We start from the raw sequence: 22,736 nt of genomic DNA, 5'->3' as shown, positions 1-22,736 counted from the left end.
TAAAGGGGAACTGCAATGAACTAAAATTTTCTATTGTAAGCTGTGGAGAAACCACTAAAAAAAAATAAAGTGTATCTAAATTAGTCAATAGTGGAGATTGAATGAAATGAAAATGACACCTAATTAACCCAAAGGAAGGCAGAGAAAGAAGGAAAAAGAAGCAAAGAACAGGTGGGACAAATAGGAAATAAGAAACAAGATGGTAGGGGCATCTGGGTGGCTCAGTGTTTGAGCATCTGCTTTTTACTCGGGTCATGGTCCTGGGGTCCTGAGATTGAGTCCCCTATCAGGGTCCTTGTGGGGAGCCTGCTTCTCCCTCTGCCTATGTCTCTGCCTCTTTCTCTGTGTGTCTCTCATGAATAAATAGGTAAAACCTTAAAAAAAAAAGAAAGAAACAAGATGATAGATTCACACCAAAACTTACATTAAATATAAATGGTCTAAATACCCCAATTTAAAAATCAAAACTATCAGAATAAAAAGGTAGATCCAACTATATGCTGTCTACAAGAAATCTACTTTAAATGTAAAGTCACAGATAGTTTGCAAGTAAAAGGATGGAATCAGATACACCATGACAAAAATAAGAAGACATGTGGGACTGTATTATTATCAGAAAAAATAGCTGGATGGCTTTGGACACCTGTTCATCTTGGTGTAGGACCACTTAGTGCCAGGCCTTGCAGATTTGATCTTTTCTCCTTGTGGATCAGAGGCCTCTGCCACAGTTATGTTACACCAGATCCTGGGTCAGGCCAAAACACACCCAAGCTTGATCCTCCTCTTCATATTTATTAGGGCAGGAGGTACTGGAGCATCATTGTATGTCTTACACTTGGCATTGTTCAATCCCAATGTCATTTAGGATAGGAAGAATAACCCAGAACCTTGGAACAAATGGGATCCCCATGAGCAATACAAGTTCCATTCAATGAGTGTAGACTATGGCAAAGTGAAGATGGAAGGTCCAGACTTGTAAGTGAAATGTTTCACTAGAATGCTGCTTAGAAAGAAGGTCTTCCAGAAGCCATCTGCACAATTGTCCACTTGTCCAGGAAATATTTCCCCTCTAAATGCATGAAATCATGTTGGTGTATTGTGTTGGGGTTTACATTGATTAATAAAAATCTGCAACTTAAAAAGGGAAAGAAAACGTGGTATTGAGAAAAGAGATATGATCAGAGATAAAAATGAATATTTAATTATAATAAAGCACTACTCATCGAGAAATACAAAATCCTAAATGCACATACTTTTACTAAGATAATTTCAAAGTTAATGAAACCAAATTTATGGAACTTCAAAGATAAATAGGTGGACCCATACTTATTGTTGGAGATTTCAATACTTTCCTCTCAATTACTGATAGAACAAAAATAAAAATAAATCAGTAAACATAAAAAACACCTGATCAACACTTTGAGCCAATTTGACCTAATTGACATTTATTGAGCATCCACTTAATGACAGCACGCACAATTTTTTAAAGTGCACATGGAGCATGCACGAGAATGCCATAGAATAAATCTCAGTATATCTGGAGGACTAAAAACAAAGTCTGTTTAATTTCAACAAAATGGAATTAAGCCAAAAATCAGTAACAGAAAGATATCTAAGACCCCCAGATATGTAGAAATTAAACAATCCATTTCTTTTTTTTTTTAAGATTTATTTATTTATTTGAGAGAGAGAGAGGGAGAGAGAGCATGGGGAGGAGTAGAGGGAAAAGGAGAGGGAAAGCGCACTCCCAGCTGATTGCGGGGGGGGGGGGGGGGCTTCTGTGGGGATCCACCTCACAACCCTGAGATCATGACCTGGGTCAAAATCAAGAGTCAGACACTCAATCAAATGAGCCACCCAGGTCCCCCAAACTACACACTTCTTGATTCAAAAGCCCTTGATTCAAAAATTAAATCACAAGGGATATTTACAAAGATATCTTAGAAAGTGATTATGAAAACTCAACATAAAATTTGTGGGATACTACTTGATGAAAATTTTTTGCCTCTAAATGTTTATTTTAGAAAGGTATTTTATCAATATTTCTAGGTTCATTCTGGGGAAAAAAAGACTAGGAAAAGAAGAACAAATGACACCCAAAGTAAATGATTAAGAAAGAAAGAATAAGGAGTAGAAATAGAAAATGGACAAATAATTAAGGACTTCAACAAAATCAAAAGCAGGCTTCGGAAAAGGCCAATAAATTGAAAAACTTATGGCAAGATTCTTAGAGAATAAAAGAGATAGAGATAGAGATAGAGATATAGATGAGAGAGAGAGAGAGAGAGAGAGAGAGAGAGAAATTACTAATGTAATGAATGAAAGAAGCTAGCCACAGAATCTAGAGACAGTAAATAACAGAATAGTAAGGGAATGTGATGAACAACTTCATGCCAATAAAATCAACAAATTGGATGAAATGACCAATTGCTTAAAATACAACTTACTCAAGAAGAAAAAAAAAGGGAGGTACCTAGGTGGCTCAGTGGTTGAGCGTCTGCCTTTGGCTCAGGTGTGATCCCAGGGTCCTGGGATCGAGTACAACATTGGGCTCCCTGTTGTGAGCCTGCTTCTCCCTCTGCCTATGTCTCTGCCTCTCTTCTGTATCTCTCACAAATAAATAAATAAATAAAATATTTAAAAAAAGAAGAAGAAGAAACCCATCATAGACTGATGTGTGCTTTGAATGTGTCTCAAACTTTGTGAGTGATACCTCTCATACTTAGAGCGATTTGTATTACCTATGATGGCCTGCTTTGACTAATATGGCTGGCACCATGTAAAGAACATAAACAAATAAAATGTTTGGCTACTTCCCCCTAAACTGATAAGCACACATAGAGCAAAAAGCAGTAAATAGAGTTATGCTCACCAAGACATTAACTATGGAAGCATACTGATGATGAATACTATATCTTCTGACCAGGGAGAGCCAGAGAACAAGATGCCAGTTGGTCACACCATCATCAAGCCACTTTCCATTGGGCAACCCTGTGTTTGGCTGTCTGTATTTCTCCAAGAAACCCTGGAATGTCAGAGATCAAAGGACACCTGATCTTGATTTAGGGAGAGAAAAAGATTGATTCAGGGATTCAGGTTGTCTATCCCATTACACCTTTTTTTTTTTTTTTTTTTTTTTTGGATTTTTCCATTACACCTTTTAAGTTTGCTTTTGCCATTTAGCTTTTAAAAAAAAATAATTGCTTGAATGTATGGTGTTTAATTAAGTCACTTGAGGGTCTCTTAGTTCTGCTTCTGCATATAGTTTTTGCTAAAATCTGAGTAACGTTGAAATTGAAACTGAAGTTGGAAACTTAAGCACAACACATAGTTCATTTTAAAATTGGATTAATAATTTAAAAGCTTCCTTCCAAGACCAAACAAAACATTCCAGATCGAGATGGCTTCACCAGTGAATTCCAGCAAACATTTAAGAAAGAGATAATACCAATTTTAAATGAATTCTTTTAGAAAAAGGAGGAGAGAACACGGTCCACTCTTTATGAGATCATCATATCCTGATACTGGAACTACCTAAAGACATTATTTAAAAAAAACAACTCTAGACCAGTATTCTTCATGAACATATACTTAAAATCCCTTACAAAATATAAACAAAATACAACTTACAAAAATAGATTATTAATCCTTAAATAAATCCTTACAAAATAGTACTAGTGATATCTTAAGGGATAATACAAAGGCAAAAATAGAGTTTATCTCAGGAAGACAATCATTAACTGTAATATTTTAACATTAAAAATCAATGTAATTCACCACTGTAGTAGAATGAAGAATAAAAATTGTATGACCATCTCAATAGATGCAGAGGAGGTATTTGAGGAAATTCAACAGTAATTTGTGATAAAACTTCTCAATAGAAAGAACTTTCTATTTTGATGAAGAGGATCAGTTAATGATAAAGGTCTGTGTGCTTTCCTAATAATGTGAGAAATAAGACAAATGGGTGCTTTTACCACTTCTGTTCAACATTGTCCTAGAGAACCTACCTAGTGCATTAATTCAAGAGAGAGAAACAAAGGTCTCCTGAATTGGAAAGGAAGGAGCAAAAATGTCTTCATTCATAGATGATCTGATTGTGTACACAGAAAATCCTAAGGAATCTTCTTAAGAAAGGCTACTAGAACTACTGAGCGACTTTGGCAAGATGAGGGGATGCAAGGCCAATATGCAAAAATCAACTACTTTTCTCTAGCAACAACAGCTAGACAGCAAAACTTAACAAAAGAACATTCATGGTGTCATCCAGTAATAGGAAATATTTGGGGGATAACTTTGACAAAATATAGGCAAGCCCCGTACTCTATAAATCATCGCTGAGAGAAATCAAAGAGGACCCAAATAAACAGAGAACTATATTCTGTTCGTGGATTGGAATACTGTTAAAATATTAATCCACTCCATATTGACCAATAGAGTCAAAGCAATCCCAATGAAATCCCAACAGGCCTCCACTTCTTTTTAAAAAATTGACAAACATATTCTGGAATGTACATGGAAAGTATGGAAGGCATATGGAATATGCAATGTATATGGAATATACGAAAGACAAGCTAGATGAAAAAAAAAAAACATTGAAAGACTCATATTACCCGAGTTCAGTGCTTATTATAAAGCCCAAGAGAGTTGTGGTGCTGGCACTAAACTAGTCACAGTGGAACAGAGTAAAGAGTGAAGATAACTCAGATACATGCTCCATTGATTTTTGACATATTTCAATAAAGGAAAGGACAGTTTTTTAACACATGGTGCTGGAGTAGCTCCATGTCTGTATGGGGTGGAGGTGATAAATGAACATCCATCCCTCCTGAACACCACGCATAGAAATGAGCCCAAATAGGTAAGAGACCTAAAGGTAAAATTATAAGACTTACAGGAAAAAAATAGGAGAAAAAATTTGCAACTTTGGGGTAGGCAAGCATTTCTTAGCTAGGAATTAAAAAGTAAAAACCATGAAAGAAAAAAATGGAGCCCTTGGTCTGTGTATTGGTCGGCAAGGGCTTCCTCCACAGGTTGGGGGCGCTGAAGGAACAGAATTGGATTTCCTCAGGATTCTGGAGGCTAGAAGCCCAACATCAAGGTGCTGGTAGGTTGGTTTCTAGTGATGACTCTCCTTGGCTTGCAGAGGGCTGCCTTATCCTTCACATGGCCTTTTATTTGCCCTGGTGTCTCTTTCTCTTTTTCTAAAATGCCAGTTCTATCAGATGAAGAGCCTCATCTCCAAATATGGGGTGGGGGGGCATGGGGCTTCACTTGGGGGTGAGGGCTTCAAACTGTGAATTTTAGGGGAACGAGAATTCAGTTCAGAACAGTCTCTACCAAAACTAAAAATTTCTGCTCTTTGAAAAACATCTTTAATAAATTAAAAGACAAGCCACAGGCTGGAAGAAAATATTCACTTGACATATCATCTATCTGACAAAGGACTTCTATCCTGAATATAGGAAGAACTGCCATAACCCAATAACAACAGAAAATTGACCTAAATATGTTCAGTGGATTGGGAGAGACACTTTACAAAAGAAAATGTAAATGAGTGGCCAAAAAGCATGTGAAAAGATGCCTGACATCATTTGTCATCAGGGACAGGAAAATTAAAAACCACCGTGGGCTACAACTACACAGCCCCCAGAGTGGTTAGTACTAAAAACCTGACAATTTCAGGAATTGGAAAGATGTAGAGCTTGGGGAATAGTGGTGTTAGTGTAAAATGGTATAGCCTCGTTAGAAAATTTTGGCAGTTTTTATAAAGTTGAGCATGCATCTAGCACATGATCCAGCAATCCTACTTGTAGGCACTTCTTAAGAATCATGAAGACCCCAGTCCATGAAAGACTCACCCATAAATGTTTACTAGCAGCTTAATAAAAGCCCCAAACTAAAAATAACCAAAATGTCCATAAAGTAGTGAGTGGATAAATAAATTGTGGTTCACGCATATGGACTATTAATCTGCAATAAAAAGGAATGACTATTGAAACATACAACCACATGGATGGATACCAAAATAATTATGCTGTGTGAAAGCAGCCAGTTATAAAAGAACACATACTAAGAATTCCATTCATTTGAAATGCTAGAAACTCCAGAAACAAATCTTTTGCTACAGTGACAAAAAGCTGATCAGTGGTTGCCTAGGGCTGGTTGTCAATCACTCTGATGGACCGGGACAGGGCACAAGCACACTTTGGGGGAGGGGGTGAGGAAAGTACTTCATTTTGACTTTGATGGTGTTTACGTGAATGTATACATTTGTTCAAATTCTTTGTACTACGTAGTTTAAATAGGTTCCTTTTACTGTATATATGCATATACACATGTGAGCATGAATGCACATATGTATAAATAGTGCCTCAATAAAGTTGATTAAAACAATTTTAAAAATCCAGCAAGCCAAGCTTGAGTCTGCCTGGCAGCCCATTTTCTAAACAATGTTGACAATTTTGACCTCCTTCATGGATTGCGGTTTTGTGCTCGGGACAGATGTGAATCAGGCTGAATTTGAGACAGGAGTTTAGAAATTTTCATTGAATGAGCAAACAACAGAAATTGCATTTCTACTTTTTAACAAATGAAGAATATTTTCCCCAAACCCTGTCAAAGCCTCTGTCGAGAATTGTGTTTGTCTCAACTTGGTAACTCATCAAGCCTACTTGAATTCCATGACCCAGACTGAGGGGACACAATTTTTTTCCAAATTTTGACAAGCTAACTGGTAATCTGCTTCAACATATCTGTAGTCTTTCCTGACTGGTTCGGGAAGGTTTCATAGACAGTTCTTCTTCCCTTTTCAAAATGCTTCAGAATCTATGTTGAAAATAAAGGTTGTATTCTCTCCACCCCTGGACTTCTGAATGACTTATTTCAGAAACGGCTTCAATTTATATGCCTGTCATTTTCAACCATAACAGGACCCATTTAATGGTTAAATGATGTCAGCTTGCTTTATTTGCAGGAGGGAGGGAGAGCTGTGGAGGGGGGGATGGTTACTGGGGTTTTTTGCTGGGTTAAGCTGCCTGTCTGAGAAGGGGCGGATTTATCTGATTTAGTTATCACCAGATGTGCCTAAATATAAGACAGAGAAAACAAATACTGAGTAGGAATTTTAGTGAATTTGTTGTAGTTCTCATAAATTCCTGTGGGTTTCTTTTGGCACCAGAAATTAATTTATTATTCTCAGTTCCTTTTAAATAAAAATCTGATGCAATAGTTAGAGCCAGGGTCAGGCTGGGAGCCTCCCTTCCTCATCAGCTGCTGCAACACAATATAAATCAATTCAGCAAGCATCCCTAGAGCATCTGTTGTGTACTCCGACCCTTGGTGAGCCTGATGGAACATACAGAAGAAGGTTCTGGCTTCAGGGAGCCCACAATTTAAAAAGGAGCATGAATGGTGGCTGGACTTGGATTGGAAATAACTAAATTTTTGCTAGAATTCTTCCACTTTATTAGTAGCATTCATTCAAGAATGCTCCTTAACTTCTCCACTAAATGAATTTTATGAGCTAAGGTATCATGATTTTCAAAATGGGAAATTGTATCTCTGTGTACTCTACTGGATTAAGGTGAAGTTCAAAGATGATAATGCTTAAGATGTCAGTTTATAAACTACACATGCAAGAAAGTTGTAAAGTTCATTTATTAGAATACAATTGGGGAGATCAGCCTAAGGTGACTCAGTGAAAAGTGTATGAAAGTATATATGCTTTATTTGCATGTGACTTCACAAAATAACAAAAATGGATTGGGGGAAATAGTTTTGATGGACTCAAAAATCATTAAAGCAAGATTTTAAAGGATAGCAAGATATCACTCTAGGCTATGATGCAGAAGCTTGTGTCAAATGGAGGTTTTCATTGAGACCGACTAAAAAAGCTGGATAAAGTGTTTATTTAAATTTCTTGGTAGAGTTTTAAGACTCCCAAGGTAGCCACAATTCAAGGGGCCAAGATTTTGGAGGAAAAAAAAACTCTTTGAAAGATAAGGACATCTGGTCCTGACTTTTCCCCTTGGGACATTTGGTGTAGGGTGAGAGGCTGAAGTCCTCTGGTCATCAAGGAGGAGGTATAGAAGCCTGCAGAGATTTTAGTTGTCTCACAGAGCAGGGAAATACAAAGCACAGTTCTGGGCTTCCAAGATCTCAAGAAGTCAAGATCCAAGAGACGGTAGAGACACAGAGGAGTGAACTTGGCAGTGATATCTTTCTCCTTGAGGTATTTGCCAATTCTTAGCTATGCAGGGCAAGAAGTCAAGCAAAATTTAGGATTTGCCAAGGGTAAAGGACCCAAGAATGACCATAGGTTCTCAGCTGGGACCACTGGAGGGCTATAACTGGGAAGGAAAGACCATCTAGAGGAAGACCAAGTCTTAACAAAGCCTGAAACCAGGCCTCAGGTCCATTCAGTCCTTGACTTAATTGAGGCAGACAGGCAGCCCCTTTCCTAGCTGTTGGAGGATAGGGTGAATCCCTTACAGAGGAAGATGACACCATCCAGAGCCCACACAGTTTCATATAAGCCCATTCAATCAGAAAGATTAAGTGTACCACTTTAGGACCAAGAGAAAAAAACAGACAAGAAAAACAGGGAAAACAAACCCACAAGCACCTACATGTTAGGGTTGACAGACACTAACTTTAAAATAACTGATTAATATTTATAAAAATAAATATGAGGTAAAAATAAACAGGGCTAATGGGAAACAGGCACAATCACAAATATAAGGAGAGACTCTAATATATCTTTTTCAGTAATTGATGCAATAAGCAACAAAAATCTATAAGGATAGAAATCAGGATGACGCAGTTGACAAAATTCCCTAATTTGCATACACAAAACCTGCACTTAGCATCCGTGGAAAACAGATTCATTTCAAGCATGCACAAAACATTTATCGGCTTTGACCACGTGCTAACCCATAAAGCAAATCTCAACAAATTTCAAATGGTAGGAATGATTCAAAATATGTCCGTTGACCATAGTGTACTCAATCTAAAAATCAGGAAGACAAAAATAGCTTGAAAATTCCCAGATATCTGAAAATTAACCATGCTCATACAGATGGAAAACACACAGGAGAAATTAGAACTGAATGATATGGCGATATGACATATCAAAATGTATGAAGCTAAAGCCATGCTCAGAGGAAAATTCATAGCCTTAAAATGCATATATCAGAAAAGAAGAAGGGCTCCAATCAATTTATCTAATATTCACCTAAAGATACAGCTGAAGCTACATCCATAAACATGTGTGATTGGAGAGATTGTGATTAGAGAGAAATGTATAACCTTATGCACATATGAAAAGAAGGCTGAAAATCCGTTATGTAAGTATTCAACTCAAGAAGTTAGAAAAATCGCGAATTATACCTAGAGAAAATAGTAGGGAAAGAAAAAAGAAAATAGTCAGAAGGAAACAGTAGATATAAGAGCAGATGTTCATGAAATAGAACATAAATACTAAAAGAAAATCAACAAAGCCAAAAGTTAGTTGTTTGAAAGACTAATGAAATTGAGAAGCCTGTAGAAAGACAAATCAAGAACAAAAGGAGAGGGCACAAATTGTCAATATTGATGATGAAAAGATAAATATTCACACTGCATTTATACGGGCCATACGCAGAGTAGTTAAGAACTTCTAAAACCAGAATGCTTAGGTCTTTCAGGTTTAAAATAGAATTAATATTATTCATATTAATGACAGCAAGATAAGGAAACTGTCCATCAACGGATGATAGATAAAGATGTGATGTACACACACACACACACACACACACACACACTGGAATATTCTCCAGACATGAGAAAGGATATCCTGTTGTTTACAACAACATAGATGAAATTTGACAGCATTATGCTGAGTTCAAAGACAGAGAAAGACAAATACTGTAAGATATCACTTATTTGTGAAATGCAAAAAAGCTGAACTTTTTTTTTATAAATTTATTTTTTATTGATGTTCAATTTGCCAACATATAGAATAACACCCAGTGTTCATCCCGTCAAGTGCCCCCCTCAGTGCCCGTCACCCAGTCATCCCAACCCCCCGCCCACCTCCCCTTCCACCACCCCCTAGTTCGTTTCCCAGAGTTAGGAGTCTTTCATGTTCTGTCTCCCTTTCTGATATTTCCCACTCATTTTTTCTCCTTTCCCCTTTATTCCCTTTCACTATTTTTTATATTCCCCAAATGAATGAGACCATATAATGTTTGTCCTTCTCCAACTGACTTATTTCATTCAGCATAATACCCTCCAGTTCCATCCACATCAAAGCAAATGGTGGGTATTTGTCGTTTCTAATGGCTGAGGAATATTCCATTGTATACATAGACCACATCTTCTTTATCCATTCATAAAAGCTGAACTTATAGAAACACACCCTAGAATTTAGAATGGTAGTTACCAGGAGCTTGAGGATGAGGGCACAGGGAAGATGTTGGTCAAAGGGTACAAACTTCCAGTTATAAGATGGATAAGTCCTGGGGATGGAATGTACAGCCTGGTGATGAGAATCCTATATTATATACTTGAAAGTGGATCTTGAAGGTTCTCATCATAGAAAAGCAATGGTCATATGTGACGTGACGCTGGTGTTAGCTAACGCTGCAGTGTAACCATTTTGCAACATGTAAGTGTGTCAAACCAACACAGTGTACACCTTACACTTATACAGTGTCGTATGTCAATCCTATCTCAATAAATCTGGACAAAAGTGAAATAGAATAGAATTACCAAGAATTAACAATGTAGAATTAACCTACCTAACAGTTTTGGAAAATTCTTGGCCATTGTCTTTTCTAATAAGGCGTTTGCCCCGTTTCCTGATTTTTCTTCTTTTGAGACTCCAATCACACATGCTTATGGATGTCGCTTCTGTGTGTCTGCACACCTTTCTGAAGTCAGATCTCCTTGACGCTTGTCTGTCCTGGTCACATTTTCTGCAGGCTACTGGGACTGGGTGTCTCCCAAGGAGTCCTCTGTAGGATATTTCTGTCCTGCGGGGTGGGGGGTGGCACGGGGCACCACCACACAGCACAGCCTCCATGCACACATGTACGATGCCCAGCTATGTGCATCTATGAGTGTGAGGGTTTCCCCAGGTGTGAGAGGCTCCCCGAGACCCTGCATGCTCTGCATCCTCAAGTGGGAGGGGCTACGTCCTCAAATGTGAGGAGGCTCTGCATTTCCAAGACCCTACATCCCCAAGTGTGAGGGGCTCCCCGAGCCCTGCATACTCTACCTTTGTTCCTGTCTATGCAGGTTTGGGCCTGGAGCTGGACAGCTGGGGCGTGCTGTCTGGAATAAGTGACCAGAGAACATAGGCCCAGCCCAAGCTCATCATGCTAGACTGGAGGTCATTCCAGGGCGCTGAACTAAGGGTCTGGAGACCCAGGGTCTGAGGGACCAAGCCCGTCTGGCTCACTCATGTCTTTGAGGGCCCCTTGACTTCTCAGTGTTTACAGTCATGAAGAGAAGACCTGTTTTTCCCTCTGGCCAGCCCCCAATTCCTGCCTCCCCTGGCTCTGTCTGAAAGGAGAAGGAAAGGTCATCATGGTGTTATGAGGGAGCCCCTGGGAAGTCCTAGGGTGGAGACCATCCCGGAGTGTGTTTCTCCAGCTGCAGCTGAAGTGCTTGCTCAGATGAGTCGGACTCTCACAGCAAGACCGCAGGGAGGATGGGGTCTAGAGGCTGCCTCCTGGGAGGAGGAGAGGAGAGCCCCTAGGCAGGAGAGAGGAGTCAAGGAAATTGGGAGGGAGCAGGAAAGGGGGTGGGGGGGACGAGACAGAGGGGAGGGAAAGGGGCCTGGAGAGAGGAGAGGCAGAGGGGGTGCAGAAGAGGACAGAGAATGGAGGGACAGGGGAGAAGAGCCTGTCCCTAGGTCACGGTCACTTGCACTTTCCATAGGCTGACTCAAGAGGACTTGCACTTTGCCAGAGATGGTACCTAAGATCCCAGAGTGAGAAGCACTAAAGGTGAGATTTCATACCCAGGGTTCTCGAATACTTGAGATGCCTCTCTGTCTGCGAGGCCTGACTTCCCTGCCGAGATTGAGGATTCATCCCCAGAAGCTGGAACCCAACCCTGGCAACTGAGCGCTGGAAATGGGAGGTCTTTCTCGTGTGTTTTCAAAAAGCCTCTGCTCTTTCAAAACAACTTTTCAGTGAGAAGCTTGAACTCCAGAATCTCCCCCCAAGCTTAAACCGGCCTCCCTCCAAGCCCATGTTCTAGATCCCAGAAGCTTCTCTGTCATCCTAGGATCATGCGCTCAGACTCTCCATGGCCTTGTGAGCACATGGGCCAGTGTGAGGAGTGTCATTTCAAAGCATGGGATGGCCAGATCGATAATAAATCACCGTCCCACATGTATGGTTTGGCTCCTTGGCCCTTCTGGGAATGGGGATTCAGGGCAAAAGAATCTCCCTGATGGTTTTTCCAAAGACCCAGTCCTGCGCTTCCATGATTCTGGCCCTCAGAGGCCCCCCGTCTACCTCTGCCCGGCCCTTAGCCAGGACCATCTCCTCCATGGGCCCCCAGACTCTGGAACCGAAGGCGGCTTGTGGCTTGAAAGATGGATGGAGAAGGCGGTCTGTCCGCTCAGTGGGGAGGAGAAAGAGCACTACCAGCTGCGGAACAGAGCACGCACGCCAGGCCACCGCTGGCAAGGGAGGTTGCTTTCCAAGTGGAAAGTGGTGAGAAGTATGTTGGAATCTGCCTCCAGAGTCATGGAAATTTTTTTTTTAATGTCCTTTTTAAACACATACTTTGAAAAAATATTTAAAGGCAGGGGAAATTAATTAGGGCTCTTTGTGCTGGAATCGCCTTCCCAGAGCTCCTCTGGCTGGAGAAGTAAAAATAGAACCTGCGAGGGGTTGAAAATGCACTGCAAACAAAGATCGTATTTAAGAGCCCAACTAAGCATGACCATCCAAATAGGAAGAAAGGGGCTATTTCCAGCGCTGAAGAAGGAAATGGAGGCAGTCTACTTGGGGGTCCCTGGGAACAGCCCTCAAACTGGAAAAACCCCAGGAGGCTGGGAGGAGAGGCATTTCCGAGGGACAGACCCTGATTATGCCCCTCAAATAATCATGACTTTTGTCCTAACTCTACTACTGAGGAGGAGTGAGGAAGTCAGGAAGGAAAAATGGAGAAAAGCAGAGTTTGTAGGGCATTCAAAAGCTCTTCCATTCATGCAACATTTTGACCTTTTTAATAGATTCTGCTACTGGTTTGCTCCTGGACTCCCCCCTGGGAAGAAGGCCTGGCAGGGTCTGCATATTCTCCAGATGGCAATGCTAGGCAAGTCTAAGGTGACACAAAGGTGTTGCCTGGTGGGTCACATAAGGCCTAGGGGTCAGATGTTCGATTCCCAGCCTGGCCGAGTTTCAGTACAACACAGATGATGGGAGCAGGCTTGGGAGTCAGAGAGGCCCCAGAGAAGTCTTGGCTCAGCAACTTACAGGCAAGTGGGAAACTAGGACCCCACTCTGAGCTTCAGTTTGTCTCCCGGGATCTTCAGTCTTAAATAGATCTCACTTTTTAAAGGTCGTCATGGGGGGGCACCTGGGTGGCTCAGTCTGTTGAGCATCCAACTCTTGATTTCGGCTCAGGTCATTAGCTCAGTGTCGTGAGATTGAGCCCCATGGAGGATGTTGCTGGAGATGCAAGGACAAAGAAGCCATCGAGAACACTCCACACTGAGGCTGGCGGCCTCATGGCACGAGTCTTAAAATGGGAGTCAGTGGTCCTCTGAGTCATGTGATTTTGGGAAATTCACGTGATCTTTAAGTCTCAGTATTCTTGTCTGTAAGATGGGGCTGATAATGCCTTGTGTGGCTGAGACAATGCTATGTGTCCACCCTACCATTTCTTCTTCCTAGATTCACAGCTCCCTTGCAGTCAGATCCAGGGCCCTGTAACGGAGTTCTTCCCAATGGAAAGTAGGGACAAGGGATGTAAGTTATTCCAGTCCTGGCCTTACAGATATTCATGTGTTCCAGAAGGCCCATTTCCTTCTTCTGAGGACACAAAGAGGGTATAGCTATAGGATACAGGAGACCTGGTGGCTTTAAGGCACGACACAAAACAGAGTCACCTGACCTGAGGTGAGGGGGAGGAAAGTGTTTGCTGTGAAAAGTCACAGAGGTTAGGGGATTATTTGTTACCTCAGCATGTCTAACTTGGCCTGACTAACATACCTTCCAACACAGAGGGGCCATGAGGATCAGATGAAATCTCGTGCGTGGCAGGGCTTTGTCAACGGTGGATGGCTGCCCTTCTAGTTTCAGGACAGAGGATTTGGGCATGAATTCAGTGCCACAGACACTTGGGTCCCACAGACACTTCTCCTGGGATCTTTAGGCTTAAATACTAACACTGAAGAAAACTGCCATTTTACTGAGCATGTACTACTCAAATAAATAAAATCTTTAAAAATATATTCTATATATTTATTTAAGAGACAGAGAGATAGAGAGCACACACAAACAGGGGGAAGGGGTAGAGGGAGAGAGGGAGGCAGACTCCCCACTGAGCAAGGAGTCAGACATGGGGCTCGATCCCAGGACCCTGAGATCCTGACCGGAGCTGAAGGCAGATGCCTGACAGACTGAGCCATCCAGGTGCCCTGCACACTATAGTTTTAACTATAAATTTCTACATTCTGTCTCATTTCGTCAGATATTCTAATTCCCACTTTGCAAACAGAAAAACCGAAGTTTGGAGAAAGGGATGACTTACCCAAGATTTCTCCCTTCATAGTGGGTGAGGCAGGGCTTGAACCCAGGACTCTTTCCTCCACACAGCAGTATAACTGGGTAGCCTGTCCCTGCAGTTTCGGGCTTGCCTGAGGCAGCCCCATTTTCCCCCACGGCCTGTTCCTCTCTTTCTAGGTTGGCCTCCAGCTTCTCTGAGGGCTCCAGGGGACCAGGACAGTGCCATCTCACAGGAGAGCCACCTGGCTGTGTTGGAAGCAGAGTGACTGGCCATCCCCAGAGCTGAGGGGAGCCCCTGGGAGGGGGCGAGGCCAAGGTTTGCCATGGTCCAGGCTGCTAAGGAGGATCTGGCCAGAGCATATGCTGTACAGATGCCCAGAGCAGAGGCTGTTCGTTCAGCAGCAGTGATAAGACCTGGGGTTCCCTGCAGTGCAGAGGGGAGCAAGGGCTGCTCATGGAGCCCAGGCCAGCCTCAGGCCCATGGGAGCCAGTCTCTGGCCCATGGCTCCAGCCATACACTGACTCCTAACCCTCGCCAGGACTGATGCCAAGCCTGACCACACAAAGATGCTTAAAACCAGGCACAAAATGGCTCCAAACTCATCACAGGCTGACCTCAAACCTAATCCCAGTTACCCTACCAGAAGACTAGCTGTGAGCATGAACCATCCTTGAACACTGACCCCAGCCCTCAAGGGCTGCCCCTAACTGCAGTGAACTAGTTACTTACTGCCCACAGACTGACCTTTAACCCCAGTGCCAGACTGACCTACTGCATCATGGCCAGTCTGACCCTGGCACAGCTTGATCTAGAGCAAGTGTCATTGGTCACACAAGTACAAAGTGCTGGTGGGTCTGCCCAGTACATCTTCACTGTGGAATCCTTAGACCCCCATAAGGTTGGGGAAGGGGGTGGTCAGGGTCAGTCTCTATAGGCACATATGTCACCAGTATTCTCTGGGGAAAACCTTGATTTGAGGAAAACACATGGTGAGATTATCTCAGCCAACTCCCCAGGCCTCGGCAGCGTAAGAGCCCAGGCTCACAGAAATCCTAACAGAAAGAGAGAGGCCCCTATTGCATTGCTTGCAAAACTTGGTAAGGACAGGACAGGAAGAGAATTTCAGACAGTTCCACTTATTGACATCGTGGTAATTCTTCATGAAACAGCAAATGGGGCGCCCGGATGGCTTAGTCGGTTGAGCGTCCAACTCTTGATTTGGCTCAGGTCATGATCTCAGGGTCGTGGGATCGAGCCCCACATTGGGCTCCACGCTTCGCACAGAGTCAGTTGGGGATTCTCTCTTTCTCCCTCTGACCCCCTGCACACAGGCCCCACATGCATGCATAGTCTCTCTCTCTCAGATAAGTAAATAATTTTTTAAAAACCATTAGCAAATTATTTTAAAATAGCACATCATGACTAAGAATGTTTTATCTCAGGAATGTAAGGATGCTCCAGGATCAGGGAATCTATCCATATATTTTACTACATTAATAAACTAAGGGAGAAAAATCACAGGAGGTCTCAACAGATGCACACAGAGTATTTGAAAAGTTCATCATCTTTTTAGGATAAACATCCTTAGAGGCTAAAATAGAAGGGGACCTACTTAACTTTAGAAAGTTTCTCTACTTACATGCTACAGCAAATATACTCGACAAAAAAAAAATTTTTTTTGAGTTCAGATATATTCCTCTTCTGTGAGGATAGAAGGCAGGGATGCCCACCGTGACTAGTATTACTCCAATATAACATTGGAAGGCCCAGCCAAGGCAATCAAATGAAGAAAAGAAATAAAAATTATAATATGAAAATTGTAATAGAAAGCATTAAACTCTAATTATCTTCAAATAAAAGGTAATATTCAGCAGGCAAACTAATAGAACTAAAATAAATAGTTCTTCAGGATGGCTGGATATAAGATCAACCTACAATATTCATTAGCATTCCCTTTAAGTATCAATAATCAATTAGAAACTAAGTAGAAAATAAACTCCTATTTACAATAGTGATGAATTTATGAATCATCTAGAGATGAACCGAGTAAAATATTAATAAAACATTCGTGGATCAGATTGTAAAACTTTATAGCAAAGGTAAACACCAATTGGATGCAAAAGGTCGATCTAAAAACTTCTAGGGGCACCTGCCTGTCACAGTTGGTCGATCAAACAACGGTTGATCTTGGGATGGTGAGTTCAAATCCCAAGCTGGGTGTATAGATTACTTAAAAATAAAAATCCAAAAACAAAACAAAAAAAGCAAATTTAGAGAAGACATACTAGAAGCATATCTTTCATCTGGGGATGGCAAATGATTTCTTATGCAAGGCACCAAACACAGAAACTTAAAAAAGAAAAGAGATGATTTGTCTATGTCAAAATTGACAATTTTTGTTCAATAAAGAACATAATAAAAAAAGAACATAATGTATAAGTTGAACAATGATAATCTGGGAGGTAATATTTTTCAATGGCTAAAATGGGCTATGGATATAGAATGACACAAAAGAAACTCTTGCAAATGTACAAATTAACACACAACCCAATGCCAATTAATAAATTAGGAAAGGAAATAAACAAGCTGTTCACGGAAGAATAATATCAATGGCTACAAAGTTTGTGAAGGGACATGCAAGCTCATGGCCCTCAAACAACTATGACACCCATAATCCTGGCAAAAAGTAGAAAGTCAGAGAATATCAAAAATGGTTCAGAAGCAGAGGAGCAGGAGCCACTTACCTAGGTGGGAGCATCTAATCTGAAGAGCCATCTGGCCACACTTAGTGAATAAATTTTGTGCCGTTCTCATGGGCCAGTGATCACACCAATGGGTATACAATCCAGAAACACTCTCACACATCCATAAAGAAGATATAAGAGGACATTCACTCCAGGAAAGCTGGTGGCAACAGAGCAACTGCAGAAATCTTGGTGTGCTAAGTTGATTGTTATCAATGTGTCCTCTGGAACCTGTATAACAGGCAAGTGTGACACCCTGCGTGTGCACAGAGCCATAGGGATAGGCTTGTAAAAATGCAGAATTGACAAAAAAAAATGTAAGGAAGTGTGAGAGCTAAAGCACAATAACATTTATGAAAATTTAAAACATAAAGAAATAAATAAAATAAAACATATACACATGAAGGAACACTGTACGTTCCCCAAGACACACACGTATGACACGTAGCACCTATGCTGGGGTGGAGGCTAATGTGGAGGCTGGGAACTGTGTTCATTTTGGTGGGTGGAAGCTAAAACTGAAACAAAACGAAGGTTGTATTCATTTCTTACTGCTGGTAACAAACTTCTACAAACCTAGTGGCTTATAACAGTATACATTTATTATCAGAGGCCAAAATCAGCCTCATGGGGCTGAAGTCATGGTGTCAGTAGCATTGGTTCCTTCTGGAAACCCTAGGGAAAAACCTGTTTCTTTGCCTTTGCCTTTGCCTTTCCTTCTGGGGGCTGCTTGCGTTCCCTGGCTCACGGCTACCTCCTCTTTGAGGCCAGCAGCATGGCATCTCTGGATCTCCCTCCCTCACTCTGCTTCCACTATCACATTGCTTTTTTTGACTCTGGCCCTCCTGCCTCCTTCTAACATGGACTTTTTTTTTTAAGATTTTATTTATTTATTCATGAGAGACGGGGAGAGAGAGAGAGAGAGAGAGAGGGAGAGAGGCAGAGACACAGGCAGAGGGAGAAGCAGGCTCCATGCAGGGAGCCCGACGTGGGACTAGATCCCAGGTCTCCAGGATCATTCCCTGGGCTGAAGGCGGCGCTAAACCGCTGCCCTAACATGGACCCTTGTGATTGCATTGGCCCCATCCAGATGATCCAGAATAATCTATCTCAAGATTCTCTTTTTTTAAGATTTTATTTATTTATTCATGAAAGACATGGAGAGAGAGAGGCAGAGACACAGGCCAAGGGAGAAGCAGACTCCCTGCAGGGAGCCCGATGCGGGACTCGATCCCAGTACCCTGGGATCATGCGCTGAGCCAAAGGCAGACAGACACTCAACCACTGAGCCACTCAGGCATCCCTTTATCTCAAGATTATTACCTTAATCTCATCTATAAACTCTGCCCCAACATTTTCAGGCGACATATTCACAGGATCATTACCTCGCCTGCCACAGGGACTTTGCATCGATAGATGATGTCAGAATCCCATGAGTCAGAGAGAGTAATTTCTCAACTCTCTGTAGTTCACGGTTTCTAGAAAAGTGCTGGGAGGAAATGTGGAGTGCGGGGAGGGTGTACATTGCCGGTGCTGAGTCCCTCTTGGAAGGCTTGGGTGGCTTTCCCGGAGATGTGATGCTTGAGCAGACCTTGGAGGGACATGCAGACATTTAGCAGGCCAAGGCGGTGAGGAGGAGGAGGGTCTGGAGGATGCTGGCACCGGGCCTCTTCTGTTACAGTTGTGCTCCTTCACCCTGTCCCCGATGCTGGGCCATGGACCCTTACTGCAGGAGCCACCTCCTCCATTTTTCCCCCTCTTCCTCCTCCTGGGGTGACCCACTCTGTGGGCTCTGGGTCCTTCTCAAGGACTGGCACCATTGTCATCCATCTGTCTTGTTCTCCGTCTCTGCTCCACATGCTGTTGGGGATGTAACACGGTCACATAATTCCCATCTCGAAGACAAGAAACCAACCAACCAACCAACCTTCCTCTATTCCTCCTTCCTCACTCTCATCTAATGCACTCTCTCCTTTCCTCTGTAGCCTAATTTCTGGAAAGAGTTGTCCATGCACACAGCACTCACAACCTCCCTGGCCATGGCTATCTGGGCTTGCCCCTACCTCTCGTAATGAAATGGCTTTTGCCAAGATAATCAATGACCTCCTTGTCAATAAATTGGGTGAATATATTTCTTTTCTCATCTTACTTGGCATTTGACACTGCTGCCGTGTCCACCTTGTCATGTACTCTTTGTGTGACTTCCGTGCAACCTCTCCTGTGGTTTCCCTCCTCCCTCTCTGCTCACTGCCTCCCTTCTTCTCTACAGATTTCTTTCCTCCAATGGCTCCTTATAGTTGGATGCTTCTAGGGGCTCTGTCCACGGCCACTTTTTCCTTTCTCTCCACGCAAATGCTCTCTGGAAGCCACGTCCTCAGCTTCCATTATTCTTCCCAGGTGAAAGACTTCCAAATTGCTATCTCCAGACAGGTGACCTGCCTGTATTCATTTCTTAGAGCCACTGTAACCAGGTACCATCAACCTAGTAGCTCTAAAGAACAGGAAAGTATTCTCTGTTTTGGAGACTTGGAGTCCAGCCTCGAGGTGTCAGCAGGGCCACTCTCTCTCCGAAGGCTCTGGAGAGAATGTGTGCCGTGCCTTTCTCTTAGCTTCTGGTGTTGTCATCCCTTACCACATGGTATCCTCTCTGGGTGTCTCTGTGTCTGTCTCTTCTCTTCTTAGAAGGACACAGTCATGATGGATTAGGACCCACCCTTATGACCTCGACTTGATCACATCTGCAAAGACCCTATTCCCAAATAGAGGCACATTCACAGGTCCCAGGTGTTAGGGTTTCAACAGGTCTTCTTTAGGGGGACATGATTCAACCCATAGCAGTGCCCCTGTCATGGGCTCCCATGGCGCATGTATGTAGTTCTGTATGGCAATTGCTGGTCCTCCCGTCTACTCTCCTACCAGGAAGGGGGAGTGGAACCAGCACAGTCAGGCTCCCCATTCCATCCCCAGGGCCTGGCACATGGTGCAGAGAATATTTTTTGAATGCATGAATGCTGATCTACTGAGCAAACAGATTCCTTCACTTCCCATACCTGCCCACTCCTTCTTGCCCTAGTGGTCTGCCTGGACTTGACTGCATTTGCCAGACCCCCCCACTCAGCACCACAGAGGAGTCTTAGTCTGAAGGGAGTGGACACTAGCAGTCACAGAGCACTCCTGCGACCTCAGTCCCCCGGCCACAACCCAGGGGCAGAGGCTGCAAAGGTGAGTGTTGCATGCTCATCCTCAAATTGGCCCGCCTGCATATCTACTTGGAAGCTGCAGCCAGTGCCACAGGCCAGCTCCAGTGCCCCTCACTGCACAGACTCACTGCTCAGGGCGGGAGGTGGGACCCCCTACCACCAGCATCCCAAAATAGGCCTCTTGATGCCTCATCTGAGAACTTCCTCACCAGTGTCGGAGGGGATGGGCAGGAGGATGCAGGAGGGGAAAATGTGCAAAAGCCAATCCCTTTGACCTGGTTCTCCTTGAGAAACGTGGGCTCTCCTGGTTGCTGTCACCCATGGGGCATGAAAGGGGCACTTGGGGCAAGGGAGCAGTAGGCCTGCCCCACGTGGGTTCACATGAGGGGACCTGGGGCTCTTCCGTGGCATCACAAATGTCAGAACCATGATGATTCCTGCTGATCCTCCCTTTAAATTACGTGGTGGGAGGTGCTGAGGGGGTGGCCTGAATGGAATTCTGTACAAAGATAAAAGCCTGAGACCGAAGAAGCACAAACTCCCGCAAAGAACTGGGGAAGCAGCACCCAACACTTGACGGTTACATAATCTCATCAAGTCACCTGCTCAGCAGCCTTGTGAGGTGAGAGGGCAGGAACTGTACTCGGGGGTAGGGGGAGCCCCAAGGGCAGAAGGCAGAGGGAGATGCTGGCCATGCTGGAGACTCAGGCCTGAGGCTGGGCTGCATTTTCTGGGGCCTACAGTCCCCCCTAGTCCCTCTTGGCTGGTTGTCTAATGTATAACAGTTGGCTAATATAAGAGCCCAGGCTCTGGAGTTTTCTAGAAGGGTAGAAAGGGCTTCGAGGATTCTAGGACCCAAACTGATAGACTTTGGGAGGCAGAGAGCTTACTGTTCCCAGGAGCCGGAAGTCAGGCCTTGGGGCCTGCAAATATCATTACCCCAAAGAGACGTGCTTGGCTGTCCAGAGCTTTCAAGTCTTTAATGAAAACCAACCTGTTAACACTTCAGGAATTTGCTGGCTGGCTCTGGAGCAACCTAGTCCCCCTGCTTCCTTGGGGACGGAGTTTCCAGCAGAACCAGGCCAGATGTGGGCAGCTGGAGATGAGCCTGCGGGTGGTGAGAGGGTAGTGCAAGGTGAGCAGGCCAGACGGGGCTGGAGCAAACCCTCTGAGCTGCGCGGACAGGCTCCAGGGGCTCAGAGCAGACACTGACATCTAGAGAAAAGATCAATAAGAACCCTGGCTGGGGCAGCCCCGGTGGCTTAGCGGTTTAGCGCTGCCTTCAGCCTGGGGTGTGATCCTGGAGACCGGGGATCGAGTCCTGCGTTGGGCTCCCTGCATGGAGCCTGCTTCTCCCTCTGCCTGTGTCTCTGCCTCACTCTCTCTCTCTGTCATGAATAAATAAATAAAAATATTTTTTTTAAAAAAAGAACCCTGGCTGGCCAGCAGCAGAAACCTAAAATGTGGCCGGACAAAAGGAGGGGGAGAGGTGACTGGGGCTGGTGAGCCGGGCCCAGGTGGGCAGCAAGGATGACAGGCAGGTTTGGATCTTCCAACTAACTGCTGTTTCCCTCTCTCCAGCCTTTCCTTCTGCTCCCATGTCCTCGCTGTCTTTTCCTGATGACATCCTTCCCTTCCTTGAAGGCACTCCTCACAAGCTTCCCCTCCCAAAGGAGACCTGTCTCCTCCCATCTCCTCCCCAGACTCTCCCCACAGGCCGCCCAGCGAGGGTCCCCGCACGCACAAGCAGATGGACGGCCTGAAGCTCCGTGCATAGCCCAGGGGACGCCTGCCCAGACCCACCAGGAGCTTCAGGAGCAACCCCACTGTCTTCTCAGATCCCCAGACACCCCCACCCTCCGCTGCTCAGAGTGGGATCCCACTCTCCATCCTGCTCCTGCCAGGATGTCAGCCCAGGCCACGGGCTCTGTGGTCCTCCTTGCAATTGAAGTCTCTTGGGTGAGAAATTAGTGCAATTGAAATACTACTGTCACCATTCACAGCTCTAACTTCCATTGAACCTGAATTGCACTCTTCCCCGACTCCTTTTTCTGTGTCA

The 22,736-nt window shown here is 43.7% G+C and overlaps 1 pseudogene; it reads left to right on the top strand.

The window, feature by feature from the left end:
- The first annotated feature begins 730 nt into the window (after positions 1–730).
- On the top strand, positions 731–22,454 carry LOC100684041 (annotated as a pseudogene).
- The last annotated feature ends 282 nt before the right edge of the window (positions 22,455–22,736 follow it).

This window comes from Canis lupus, chromosome 30 (assembly GCF_011100685.1).
Source record: "Canis lupus familiaris isolate Mischka breed German Shepherd chromosome 30, alternate assembly UU_Cfam_GSD_1.0, whole genome shotgun sequence".
Taxonomy (NCBI): Eukaryota; Metazoa; Chordata; class Mammalia; order Carnivora; family Canidae; genus Canis; species Canis lupus.
Note: the sequence above shows the minus strand (reverse complement) of the source record. Positions and strands in the feature narration are given on the sequence as shown.